This window comes from Pan paniscus, chromosome 6, assembly GCF_029289425.2.
Source record: "Pan paniscus chromosome 6, NHGRI_mPanPan1-v2.0_pri, whole genome shotgun sequence".
NCBI classification, from domain to species: domain Eukaryota; kingdom Metazoa; phylum Chordata; class Mammalia; order Primates; family Hominidae; genus Pan; species Pan paniscus.
The window spans coordinates 61,102,880-61,117,176 of NC_073255.2; positions in this window are offsets into that span (position 1 = coordinate 61,102,880).

The window sequence follows — 14,297 nt, forward strand, 5'->3', positions numbered from 1 at the left end:
ATTCATGATGGAAATTCATATTCATTTTGACTTTTATCAGACAAAAGACAGAGACTGAAGTAACACGAATATCTTCTTGGAGGCCCTGTGTCTGCCAGATAATAACTTCATTTCATTGTCTGTGTGGCGCTTCAAGCAGCCATAGTAGCGAGTTGCAGTGGCTCATACCAGTAATCCCAGCACTTTGGGAGGCCAAGTTGGGAGGATCACATGACGCCAGCAGTTTGAGACCAGCCTGGCCAACATAGCAAAACCCATCTCTACAAAAGATTAAAAAAAAAATTAGCCAGGTGTGGTGGTGCATGCCTGTAGCCCCAGCTACTCAGGAGGCTAAGGCAGGAGGATCCCTGGAGCCCCAAAGTTTCAGGCTGTGGTAAGCCATGATCACACCATTATGCTTCAGCCTGTGTGACAGAATAAAACCCTGTCTCAAAAAAAAAAAAAAAAAAAAAAAAGCAGACTGATTAAGGGACCTAAGTTTACAGCAATTGAGCACCTAAATGTACAATTGAGCAGCTTTCAGAAAGCTGTATAGCTCAAGGACCGGTCCAGTGGCTCAGGCATGTAATCCCAGTACTTTAGGAGGCCAAGTCAGGCAGATCACCTGAGGTCAGGAGTTCGAGACCAGCCTGGCCAACATTGTGAAACCTTGTCTCCACTAAAAATACAAAAATTAGCTGGGCATTGTGGTGGGCACCTGTAACCCTAGCTACTTGGAAGGTGGAGGCAGGAGAATCACTTGAACCCAGGAGGCGGAAGTTGCAGTGAGTCAAGATCGTGCCATTGCACTTCAGCCTGGGTGACAGAATGAGACTCCATCTCAAAAAAAAAAAAAAAAAAAGAAAAAAGAAAAAAGAGAGTCCTTTCAGCATTGAATGCTTTTGGTTCTAAGTCGTTTGACCACATATACAAGGGTTTATTTCTGGACTTGATTCTATTCCATTGGTCTGTGTGTCTGTTTTTAAGCCCTATCAGTTCATTTTCAGCACTAGAAGGTTAGTTCCATGAGGGCAGGTGACTTGCCTGGCTTTCCACAGCCCCGCCCCTGGCACAGAGGGGCTCACTGAATTTCCAGTAGCTGACTAGCTTTGATAGTTTCTAGCTTTCCCTTGCACAGCCCAGATGGACTTCCCTGCATGCCTCCAGCTTGTCCTGTGTTGGGCATACCACCTCCCCTGGGCAGTCTGCCATGCTCTTTTTCCTTAGACTTCAGAGGGGTCCTGCCTTCCCTCTCTCCAAACTCAGCTCAGGGTCTGCTGGATTATTTGACCTAGCCCCGTCCTCCTTCTGTTCATAAGTGGTGCTTGTGCATCCGGCATTTACCATTTGCTCACCCTTCTTCCAGGCATCCTTGCACCTATGTTCCTCAGACCTGTGTCCACCAGACTCTCATGGACCCCCACCTGCTTTCTGGGATTTTCCTACTTCACTTGAGTCCTGGCATCTTGAGTCCTGGCATATGGAAAGCTTAGCCTCAGGCTCTGTTCCAGCCTTGTTTAAGTCACATCAAAAGGCGATCCTGTTTTTTTGTTTTTGATTTTGTTTCCAGTCTCATAAATAAGGCCTCTGTAATGGCAGGGAGGAAATCCAGAGGGCAGGAACACAGCATTACATCATCACATTACGTACAGGGATGCATTTTCAAGGCCAGCAAACTCAATTAGCTTGTTGGTAATAGCAGTTCCAGCACCAGGACGCATACAGCAGAGTTCATCATGCTGAAGGACACAAAAAACAGATAACAGTGTGGTCCACCATGCAGACCTGCCAGCAAACTAGCCCAGAGAGACAGTTCCAAATGTGATTTCCTTTCAATAATCTTGGGCTGCTGTAATCTTGAGAAATAGAATGCTCTTTGTTAGCTTCATCCTCGTTATTTCTTTCCTCACACATCTTTGAGCAACTTTTCTTTTCTTCTGCAAATTTCCAGCTATTGCACTGGACCCTTGTTGACTCCAATAGAGATGGCCCCATGTCCCAGAAGCCAAAGAGGAGACCTGGAGCCAGTGAAGGTGACATAATGTCATTGGCAGGAGGCAGACAAATTCCTAGGCAGCCAGAGGCAGGTCCCTGCTGAAATCAGACCTTCAAGCCAAAGACAGCTCGATGCCTGAAAACCTAGCTACTACAGCCCAGGACTGGAGTGAGAACTTCCTTGATATCTTTTTAGCCAATCAAATGATGCTTTTTCCAGGCCCACCCATGGATCAATCAGCATGCACTCCCCCATTCTGAGCCCATAAAAACCCCAGACTCAGCCCCACAATGGGACTACCTGTCTTGGGGAAGGGGCTACTCACTTCGGGTTCCCCTCTCATGTTGAGAGCTGTTATGTTGCTCAGTATAACTCTTCTCCACCTTGCTTACTCTCTGGTTGTCCACATAACCTTATTCTTGGTCACGGGACAAGAACCCACAGCCTGCTAAATGACAAGAGTGAAAAGGGCTGTAACAAGTTCCTGGCTGGCTCGCCAAGAAGCAGGTGGTGACACGCTCTCATTTGCTGGACTACAATGGAAGAGCGGTAAACCTTCTGGGGGCCCAGGTCTTGGGATTTCCTGATCCAGAGCTGTGACAAGCTGTAACATGCACTTAGGCCTCTGTGGTTGCTGGTGTCTCTGAATTTTCGGGCACCAACATGTTCCCCTCATCCAGATGCCAGTGCCCAAGGTGGAAACCACTTGAGGCACATCTGGTCCAGCCACAGCCTTGTACAGAGCTTGTGCCTGTGCTGGTGCCTGGAGCTGCCCACCTCACCTTAGCAGCCAGTGCACTTGGCTGTGCACCATGGCTGTGCCTCATGCTTGCTCACTCACACACCCCTCGCCACTCTGCACCTGGCTCGCTCACAGTGGGTGTGGGATCTGGGCCGGTATCGAGAGCCGAGCACAGCCAGCTCAGCACAGCCTGCCGAGCTGAGTGGGCAGAGCCAACAAAGCAGTCATGAGCAAAACTCGGGCAGAGGTGCTGCCAGCCACAGAGGTTTCCAGCTGGTGAAGCAGCACCCAAAGAATCCTGTGTCAATAGGATTTATTGAGGACTTATAAATGGGGCAGTCCAGGAGTGGCAGGCTGGACAGGAGACTCCCTACCTTTTTAAAAAATGCACACCAGTTATAACATTTTTTCACTTAGCAACCCCCACCTAGCAACCTCCATGTAACCCAAAACAAAGGGCAGCCCCTGTAGAGCCTGCATTTCAAGGGGATGGGACAGGGCTTCTGATGTCCTTCACAGATAAGGAGTGGATCTTCAGGTTGGCCACTTCTGGATTCCTTAGCTTGAAACTTTGAACACACATTTCCTTAGACCATGGTGTTATTTTCAGGGTTAAGTTGCTTAAGTTATTGCTCTCAAATGTGTCTTCCATACACTAGCATTGAGACCTAGAGAGGTTTGAACATTTATCTACATACATTTAGCAAGTGGCCTCATCTCAGTCACTGTTTAGTCATTGTTCAGTGTATCAGATCATCAGCTGAGCTAATGTTTTGGGTAAATTAGAGCAGGCAGAAAATCCTCATTCAGAATCAATGGGGAAGAAGGACAGTCAGGATTACTAAGAAGTCAAAATAACATGCTATTTTAACCACAGTGTCCTGAGAGCAGAGAATGTTTTCGTTCAACAGTTCTTAGTTTTTATTTATTTATTTATTTTTTGAGACAGAGTCTAGCTCTGTCACACAGGCTGGAGTGCAATGGTGCGATCTTGGCTCGCTGCAACCTCCACCTCCCGAGTTCAAGTGATTCTCCTGCCTCAGCCTCCCAAGTACCTGGGATTACAGGCACATGCCACCAGGCCCGGCTAATTTTTGTATTTTTAGTAGAGACGGGGTTTCACCATGTTGGTCAGGCTGGTCTCAAACTCCTGACCTTGTGATCCGCCCGCCTCGGCCTCCCAAAGTGCTGGGATTACAGGCATGAGCCACTGTGCCTGGTCAGTTCAACAGTTCTTAGAATTTAACTTGTCCAACCTTGTAATTTTACAGATGAGAAAACCAAGAGCCATAGAAAGTTAAATTATGTCTGCCAGGTGGCCATGGCTCGTTAGCATACGTGCAGAATGACTATAAATAAGCCACAGTCCACTTACAGAAAAGCTGGTCTTGCAGAGTCTCTTCAGAGCATGCTTTATCGCCCAGAGATGGGGCGGATTTCAAAGCAGCACATAGTGGGCCTTCAGGTTGTTATGTTGATAGGGTATTTGCTTTTGTCTGTAAACTAAAAAGCCCTGCAGAATCTCAGTTAGCTTTCTATTTTCAATAAGGAGTTCCTTGTTCATAGTGCTAAGAGAAGTGATAGTTACGCTGCTAAACATGAAACTGTCAAATCAGAGGCATTCAAATTATTTTGCAGGAAGGTATGTGAACCTGAAAATGTGAGACTTTCTCAGTTAATTGAGAAAGTTGATTTTGCCAGGGTTGAGGGTGCGCACTGTGACACAGCCTCAGGAGGTCCTGACGACATGTGCCCAAGGTAGTCGGGGCACAGCTTGGTTTTATACATTTTAGGGAGACATGAGACATCAGTCAATATGTGTAAGATGTACATTGGTTCAGTCCAGAAAGGTGGGACAACCAGAGGCAAAGGCCAGGCAACTCGAGGTGGGGAGAGGCTTTCGGGTCATAGTTAGGTAAGAGACAAACGGTTGGATTTTTTTGAGTCTCTGATGAGCCTCTTCAAATGAGGCAATCAGATATGCATCTATCTCAGTGAGCAGAGGGGTGACTTTGAATAGAATAGGAGGCAGGTTTGCCTTAAGCAGTTCCCAGCTTGACTTTTCCCTTTAGCTTAGTGATTTGGGGCCCCCAGATTTATTTTCCTCTCACAGTTACATCATACTTCTCTCAAAGCAACCTCTGTTTCCCAGTCCTCTTTAGCCCTAGATGCATTTTTCGTCTCCTCCCTGTTTTGGAACAAGAAGAGGAATCCTGTGTACAGAGGCCCTTATATCTTGGATACCAACAATCCCTGCTTCTATGCAGAACGCACTTAAAAAGCATGTGGATTCTGGCAAGTGTTCTAAATGGCTCATTAATCATGCACTTTCTTAAGAAGGATTCTAAAGAGTTCAAATTTGCTGGGGAGCATTCTCCGTCTCCCCTCAGGTGGACTAGCAAGTACAGAGTCTTCAGTTCTTTCATCTATTTATAGCTCAGAGAAGCCACCCGGATAGGGATGATGGGGAGGTGTGATTCCTAAGGAGAAATCACTCAAATTCATGAAGATTCTCCCTCTGCCTTTATAATGTAGGCACATCGTTAAATGCACTTTGTTGAAGCTATGCTAAAGTGTTGGACATTTCACTGGATAAACAAAACAATAAAAACAGTCAAGATGGTTTTCTAGTTATGAGACTCTGAATACTCTACTTGAATTTAGCAGGGTTTAGGTATATGTGGATGTTGTTGCTTCCTTCCTCCTCCCTCACTTCCTTCCTCATTTTCTCTGTCTGTATCTTTGTAATGAGGCCATGCATGTTACTGGGAAATATAGTAGATTTGGAGGCAGGCTTGGGTTCCCATCCAAGGTCCATCACTCACAATTGAGTGACCCCCACACACATTATGTGACTGTTCTGGCTCTTAGTAATTGAAGGATAACAATAAAGTAGAGAAAAATTGTATAAGATTATATATAAATGGATAAGATTATATATAAATTGTATAAGATTATATATAAATGGATAGATGGATGATGAATGGATGGATCAATGGATAAATGGATGTATAACTAGATGGATGGATGAATAGATGGATGAATGGATAAATAGACGGATGGATGGATAAATGGATGGATGAATGGATGGATAGATGAATGAATGAATGAATAGATAGATGGATGAATGGATAGATAGCTAGATGGATAGTTGGATGGATGGATGGATAGGTAGATAGATGATAGATGAATAGAATCCACAGGACAGTGTATAATAGATCACAGACTTTTTTCATTCTTTTTTTGTTTTTTTCTTTTTTAGTGATGAAGTCTCACTCTGTCACCCAAGCTGGAGTGCACTGGTGTGATCATAGTCACCCAAGCTGGAGTGCACTGGTGTGATCATAGCTCATTGCAGCCTGGAACTCTTGGGCTCAAGCAGGTATTTGTCATCATACTTAGATTTTTTAAAAAAATTCTGTAGAGATAGGGTCTTGCTATGCTGCCCAGGCTGGTCTCAAACTTCTGGCCTCCAACGATCCTCTTACTTTGGTCTCTCAAAGTGCTAGGATTACAGACATGAGCTACTATTCTTTATTCAATAAAAATCTTTTTCATCTAGCACATTCTTTGGCCTTCCCACTTGTACATGCTAGGGATATAATACTGAATAAAACTGGCAAACCCCTGCAGTTGTAGAACTGATATTCTAGTGAAGGAGCCAAATATATAGAATGCAACACCTGCCATAGAAGGAAATAAGGCAGGGAAGAAGGGCAAGAAGTGTGGCTGGGGAAGAGGTGTTTCAGATTGTAAATGGATCATCAGGGAAGAACCTGATGGCAGAGGATGGCGTTTGAATACAGACCTTGAGTGGTGCTGGAGGCTGCAGCAGATGTCCAGGGAAGAAGTATCACTATTGAAGTAGGCCCTGCCAGAGGCCTAGTACAATACACAGTGATAATTTATGTGTAACGAGAAGCCGTTCTGCCTTCTTGTGAATGGGATGAAGTTACAAAGCAGTCACAGTTCTTTTTACCAATCCTTTTCCTATTTTTCTTCCTCAGATGTTGGAACACAGGGAATGAGTTGACCAGTGACCCAGCTGCTGCACTCAGAAATCTACCAACCACCATGTTTCCATGGAGGCCAAGCTTTCCCCACTGCTCCCAGGGAGTGATTGAGCGTGGCAGGATTCTCAGGCAAGCCCACTCCTGGGAAATGCACCACTCCTGTCACGGGCGCCCCATCAGCTTTGCAGAAACTTTTGCAGAACCTTGTTCAAAGTCTTTCCCTTCTCCACTGGTGCTAGACTTGCACTGAGGTCTGATGACTGTCCTGGACTTTGCTGGCTCCCTTCCCATTTTGTGTTGCAGAATTTTCCCTAATAAATCACTTGCACTCTTATTAGAGTTTTCTTTAATAAATCCAGACTTGGCATCTGCTTGGAATACCAGGACTGACACAGGCACCATTGAGGAACTTTAGGTGTCCAGCTAACAGCCAGCACTAACTGTTGGACTTTTGAGTGAGGCCAGCTTGGACCTTCTTGTGCAATTGATAACCCCATAAATTACAGCCATGTAAGATATTGAAGCCCTTGTGAACTATTGGTAGGAATGTAACATGGTACAGCCATTATGGAAAACAGTGTGGTGGTTCCTCGAAACATTAAAAATACAATTGGCCAGGCATGGTGGCTCATGCCTGTAATCCCAGCATTTTGAGAGGCCAAGGAGGGTGGATCACCTGAGGTCAGGAGTTCAAGACCAGCCTGGCAAACATGGTGAAACCCTGTCTCTACGCAAAATAGAAAAATTAGCTGGGTGTGGTGATGGATGCCTGTAATTACAGCTACTCAGGGGGGGCTGGGGCAGGAGAATTGCTTGAACCCGGGAGATGGAGGTTGCAGTGAGCTGAGCTGAGATCATGCCACTGCACTCCAGCCTGGGCCACAGAGAGAGACTCCATCTCAAATTAAAAAAAAATTACCATATGATGCAGCAATTCTACTTCTGGTTATATACCCAAAAGAATTGAAAGCAGGGACTCAGAGATCCTTGTGCAGCCACGTTCAGAGCAGAATTATTTACAATGGCTAATACATGGAAACAACCCAAGTGTCCATTGCACATGAATTAATAAACACAATGTTGTATAGACATACAATGAAATATCATTCAGCTTTAAAAATAAGGAAAATTCTGACACATGCTATATAACCTGGATGAAACTTAAGGAGAACATGCCAAGTGAAATAAGCCATTCCTAAAAAGGCAAATACTGTATAATTCCATTTATATGAGGTACTTAGAGTAGTCACAATCATATAGACAGAAAGTTGATGGGTAGTTTCCAGGGACAGGGGAGACAGGAAAATGGGGAATTATTGTTTAATGTATATAAAATTTAAGTTTCTAAAGATGAAAAGAATTATGGAAGTGGGTGGTGATAAAGGTTGTACATTATAAGTGTATTTAATAGTACCAAAATGTACACTTAAGAACTGGTGAGTTAGTCTGTTTTGCCATGCTGTAAAGGAATACCTGAGGCTGGTAACTTATAAAGAAAAGAGGCTCACACCTGTAATCCCAGTGCTTTGGGAGGCTGAGGCTGGAGGATTGCTTGAGCTCATGAGTTCGAGACCAGCCTGGGCAACATGGTGAAACCCTGTCTCTATAAAAAATACAAAAATTAGCCAGGTGTGGTGGTGCACGCCTGTAGTCCCAGCTACTTGGGAGGCTGAGGTGGGAGGATGGCTTGAACCTGGGAGTTTGAAGCTGCAGTGAGCTATGATCATACCACTGCAGCACTCTACCCTGGGTGATAGAGCCAGGACTTGTCTCCAAAAAAAAAAAAAAAAAAAAAAAGAGGTTTATTTGGCTCACAATTCTGCAGCCTGTACATTCATGACACTAGCATCTTGCTAGGCTTCTGGTGAGGCCTCAGGAAACTTACTTGTGGTAGAAGGTGAAACGAGAACAGGCAGGCACATCACATGGAGAGAGAGGGAGAGAGAGGAGAGGAGAGAGACAGAGAGAGAGAGAGAGAAGGAGGTGCCAGCTCCTTGAAACACCTAGCTGTTGTGTGAACTAACAGAATGAGAACATTCTCATCATCATGGGGAGGGCACCAGGCCATTTACAAGGGATCCACCCCTATGACCCAATCACCTCATGCCAGACCTCACCTCCAACAATGGGGATCACATTTCACCATGAGATTTGGAGGAGACATATATCCAAACCGTATCAGATGGTAAATTTTATGTTGTATTTTAGCACAATTTAAAAAAAAGAAAAAAAATATAGCCAGATGAAAGAGCCCAGGAAAAATCAGCAAAGTAAACTTGCACTGAATGCACAGAATTGTAATTGGTTTAAAGCACTAATGTTTGGGTGGCTTGTTACGTAGCAAAGGCTAGGGACACAACACCAGAGGAAGACTTAGAGGAACCAGGAACAAAGGAATAAACTAGCAGCTGAGGCAGGAGATTCCTTGAACCCAGGAGGCAGAAGTTGCAGTGAACTGAGAGGGCACTCCAGTCTGGGAGACAGAGGGACACTCAGTCAAAAAAAAAAAGAACTCATGGTTCTGCAGGCTGGCTCAGGTATAAAAGGAAAATATGACCAACCCAGCACATGCTGAGGATCCCTGCCTGGGTCCTGAACTGAGCAAGCATTCCGGGGCCAAACTGTCTTTCCACAACCTACTCCTGTCAACCTGATTGTTTAGTAGAGTGTCATCCTATGCCTGCGTTCACACTTTGATTTAGGCCTCAGTATGTCCCACCACTGGATTCTGTTCCTGCCTCTAACTGGGCCCTTTAATGTCTACCCATTCCTGCCTTACCAATGTATATTCAGACTTGGGCTTTTTAATTAAATATTTGGCTGGGCACAGTGGCTCACACTTGTAATCACAACACTTTGGGAGACTGAGGCAGGAGGATTGCCTGAGGCCAGGAGTTTGAGACCAGCTGGGGCAACATAGTAAGATCCCCAGGTCTACAAAAAATAAAAATACTAGCTGGGTGTGGTGGTGCATGCCTGTATTCCCAGCTACTTGGGAGGGTGAGGCTGGAGGATGGCTTGAGTCCAGGAATTCCAGGCTGCAGTGAGCCAGCAGTGAGCCATGCAGCCTAGAACTCCTGGGATCAAACCATCCTCCAGCCTCAGTCTCCCAAGTAGCACTTGTACCACTGTGCACCAGCCTGGGCAACAGAGCAAGACCCTGTCTCAAAAAATAACATAAAATAAAAATATTAAATATTCACCCTCCTGCATCATCTTTTGCTGTTCCCTGCTGATCTCCTAAATCTGACCTGGCTCACCACCTCCTCTTTCTGGTCCTGGGTTTCACCTTCTTACTCCACCCATGTCAGGTGCCCCGGCAAACCTGGCATCAAGAAATTGGTATGACAGCTGAACCTTGGGGCTGGAACCCAGCCTTGGTGGTCTTTCATTGTTTCCTTCTCAACATTGCACTCCCTTCTGCCACCTGAAGGCTGTCTTCTTCTTCCTCTTCCTCTTCTTCCTCCTCTTCTTCTTCTTTTTTTTTTTGAGATGAAGTTTTTGCTCTGTTGCCCAGGCTGGAATGTAATGGCATGATCTCAGCTCACTGCAACCTCCCCACCTCCTGGGTTCAAGCAATTCTTATGCCTCAGCCTCCTAAGTAGCTGGGATTACAGGTGCCTGCCACCATGCCCACCTAATTTTTTTTGTATTTTTAGTAGAGACGAGGTTTCACCATGTTGGCCAGGCTGATCTTGAACTCTTGACCTTAGGTGATCCACCCACCTCTGCCTCCCACAGTGCTAGGATTACTGACATGAGCCACCTCGCCCGGCCCTGAAGGCTCTCTTCTAAGGCCCTCCTGAATCCCCCACTGTTTGTCCCTGTGTTCTCACAGCTAACCTGCTTTCCAGAACATCAAGATGTCACTTACTGAGAATTTCAGCTTCTGCCAGCCAGTGTCAGGCAGCCTGATGCAATCACCTCTCTCCGCCTGACCCTACAGAAGGGCAGCATTTCCGACGCCAGTGGCTGTTGCAGGAAGTCAGGGACCCCAAATGGAGGGACCGGCTGAAGCCATGGTGGAAGAACATAAATTGTGAAGATTTCACAGACATTTATTAGTTCCCCAAATTAGCACTTTTGTAATTTCTTATGCCTGTCTTCACTGTAATCTCTAAACATAAATTGTGAAGATTTCATGGACACTTATCACTTCCCCAATCAATACCCTTGTGATTTCCTATGCCTGTCTTTACTTTAATCTCTTAATCCTGTCATCTCGTAAGCTGAGGAGGATGTATGTCGCCTCAGGACCCTGTGATGATTGCGTTAACTGCACAAATTGTAGAGCATGTGTGTTTGAACAATATGAAATCTGGGCACCTTGAAAAAAGAACAGGATAACAGCAATGTTCAGGGAATAAGAGAGATAACCTTAAAATCTGACCGCTGGTGAGCCAGGCGGAACAGAGCCATATTTCTCTTCTTTCAAAAGCAAATGGGAGAAATAGCGCTGAATTCTTTTTCTCAGCAAGGAACATCGCTGAGAAAGAGAATGTGCCCCTGAGGGTAGGCCTCTAAAATGGCCCCTTTGGGTGTGGCCGTCTTCTATGGTCGAAACTGTAGGGATGAAATAAGCCCTGGTCTCCCGTAGCACTCCCAGGCTTATTAGGATGAGGAAATTCCTGCCTAACAAATTTTGGTCAGACCGGTTGCTCTCAAACCCTGTCTCCTGATAAGATGTTATCAATGACAATGGTGCCTGAAACTTCATTAGCAATTTTAATTTCGCCCTGATCCTGTGGTCCTGTGATCTTGCCCTGCCTCCATTTGCCTTGTGATATTCTATCACCTTGTGAAGCACATGATTTCTGTGACCCACACCCTATTCGTACACTCCCTCCCCTTTGAAAATCACTAATAAAAACTTGCTGGTTTTGCGGCTTGTGGGGCATCATGGAACCTACTGACATGTGATGTCTCCCCCGGATGCCCAGCTTTAAAATTTCTCTCTTTTGTACTCTGTCCCTTTATTTCTCAAACAGGCCAACGCTTAGGGAAAATAGAAAAGAACCTATGTGAAATATCGGGGGGTGAATTTTGCCCGATATCTGGCTGAATTTCCCCCGATAAGTGGCTGCTTCCTCCAAAGGGTTACTCAGGACTTTCCTGGCAAGGGCGGATGATTATGCCTGCCACAAAACTTATTAACTTGTGAATCCTTTTTTTTTTTTTGAGACAGAGACTCACTCTGTGGCCCAGGCTGGAGTGCAGTGGCACAATCTTGGCTCACTGCAAGCTCCACCTCCCAGGTTCACACCATTCTCCTGCCTCAGCCTCCCGAGTAGCTGGGACTACAGGCGTGAGCCACCGCACCCAGCCTAACTTGTGAATCCTTGGTGGAGGGCTTGCACCTGAAACTGTTTTCAAGTAGCAAGAATGCACTTGATTCATGGAGAGAGACATTTTTTATTTGAGAAAAAAAAGATAAATCCCTTATCTGAACTCTAGTAAATGAAAAAATCCATACTATTAAATAGCATATTTTTACATATTATATATATATTTTATTTATTATATATATATTTATATATAACTAGTATATTTATATATATAACTAGTATATTTATATATATAACTAGTATATTTATATATATAACTAGTATATTTATATATAAATAGTATATTTATATATATAACTAGTATATTTATATATAAATAGTATATTTATATATATAACTAGTATATTTATATATAAATGTATATTTATATATAAATAGTATATTTATATATAAATGTATATTTATATATAAATAGTATATTTATATATAAATGTATATTTATATATAAATGTATATTTATATATAAATAGTATATTTATATATAAATGTATATTTATATATAAATGTATATTTATATATAAATGTATATTTATATATATAACTAGTATATTTATATATAAATGTATATTTATATATAAATGTATATTTATATATAAATGTATATTTATATATAAATAGTATGTTTATATATAAATATAGTATATTTATATATAAATAGTATATTTATATATAAATAGTATGTTTATATATAAATAGTATATCTATATATAAATAGTATATCTATATATAAATAGTATATCTGTATATAAATAGTATATTTATATATAAATAGTATGTTTATATATAAATAGTATTTTTATATATATAAATAGTATATTTATATATAAATAGTATATTTATATATAAATAGTATATTTATATATATAAATAGTATATTTATATATATAAATAGTATATTTATATATAAATAGTATATTTATATATATAAATAGTATATTTATATATATAAATAGTATATTTATATATATAAATAGTATATTTATACATAAATAGTATATTTATATATAAATAGTATATTTATATATATAAATAGTATATTTATATATAAATGTATATTTATATATAAATAGTATATTTATATATAAATAGTATATTTATATATAAATAGTAGATTTATATATAAATAGTATATTTATATATAAATAGTATATTTATATATAAATAGTATATTTATATATAAATAGTATATTTATATATAAATAGTATATTTATATATAAATAGTATATTTATAAATAGTATATTTATATATAAATAGTATATTTATAAATAGTATATTTATATATAAATAGTATATTTATATATAAATAGTATATTTTTTATAAATAGTACATTTTTATATAAATAGCATATTTTTTATATAAATAGCATATTTATAATATTTATATATAAATAGCATATTTATATATAAATAATATATTTATATATAAATAGCATATTTATATATAAATAGCATATTTATATATATAAATAGCATATTTATATATAAATAGCATATTTATATATAAATAGCATATTTATATATACTATTAAATAGATTAAAAACTAGCTTTTAGAGGACTAATGATACTTTCAAATCATGGTGAAACAAAGGCATACAGAGGGCAATGTCACCAATATAAGATACTCTTTTTTTTTTTTTTGAAACAGAGTCCTGCTCTGTCATTCAGGCTTGGTCCGATGATAGCTCACTGCAGCCTCCAACTCCTGAGCTCAAGCAATCCTCCTGTATTAGCCTCCTGAGTAGCTGGGATTACAGGTGCACACCACCATGCCTGGCTAATTTTTGAATTTTTTGTAGCGATGGGATTTTGCCATGTTGGCTAGGCTGGTCTCCAACTCCTGACTACAAGTGATCTGCCCATCTTGGCCTCCCAAAGTGCTGGGATTACAGGCATGAAGCACTGTGCCCAGCCCATAACACTTTTTGATCCTAAAAATCCTAAAAACCCTATAGGCACAAGCCACCAAGCCTAGCTAACTTTTTGTTTGTTTGTTTGATAGTAGAGATGGGTTTTCACTATGTTGGCCAGGCTGGTCTCGAACTTCTGACCTTAAGTGATCCACCTACCTCGGCCTCCCAAAGTGCTGAGACTACATGCGTGAGCCACTGCACCTGGCCCCTAGAGATTCTAAGTAACAGGAAAGCTATTACTGCTTGCCTTGATGCATATCACTATATCACTTTTTTTTTTTTTTTTTTTTTGAGGCAGAGCTTCACTCT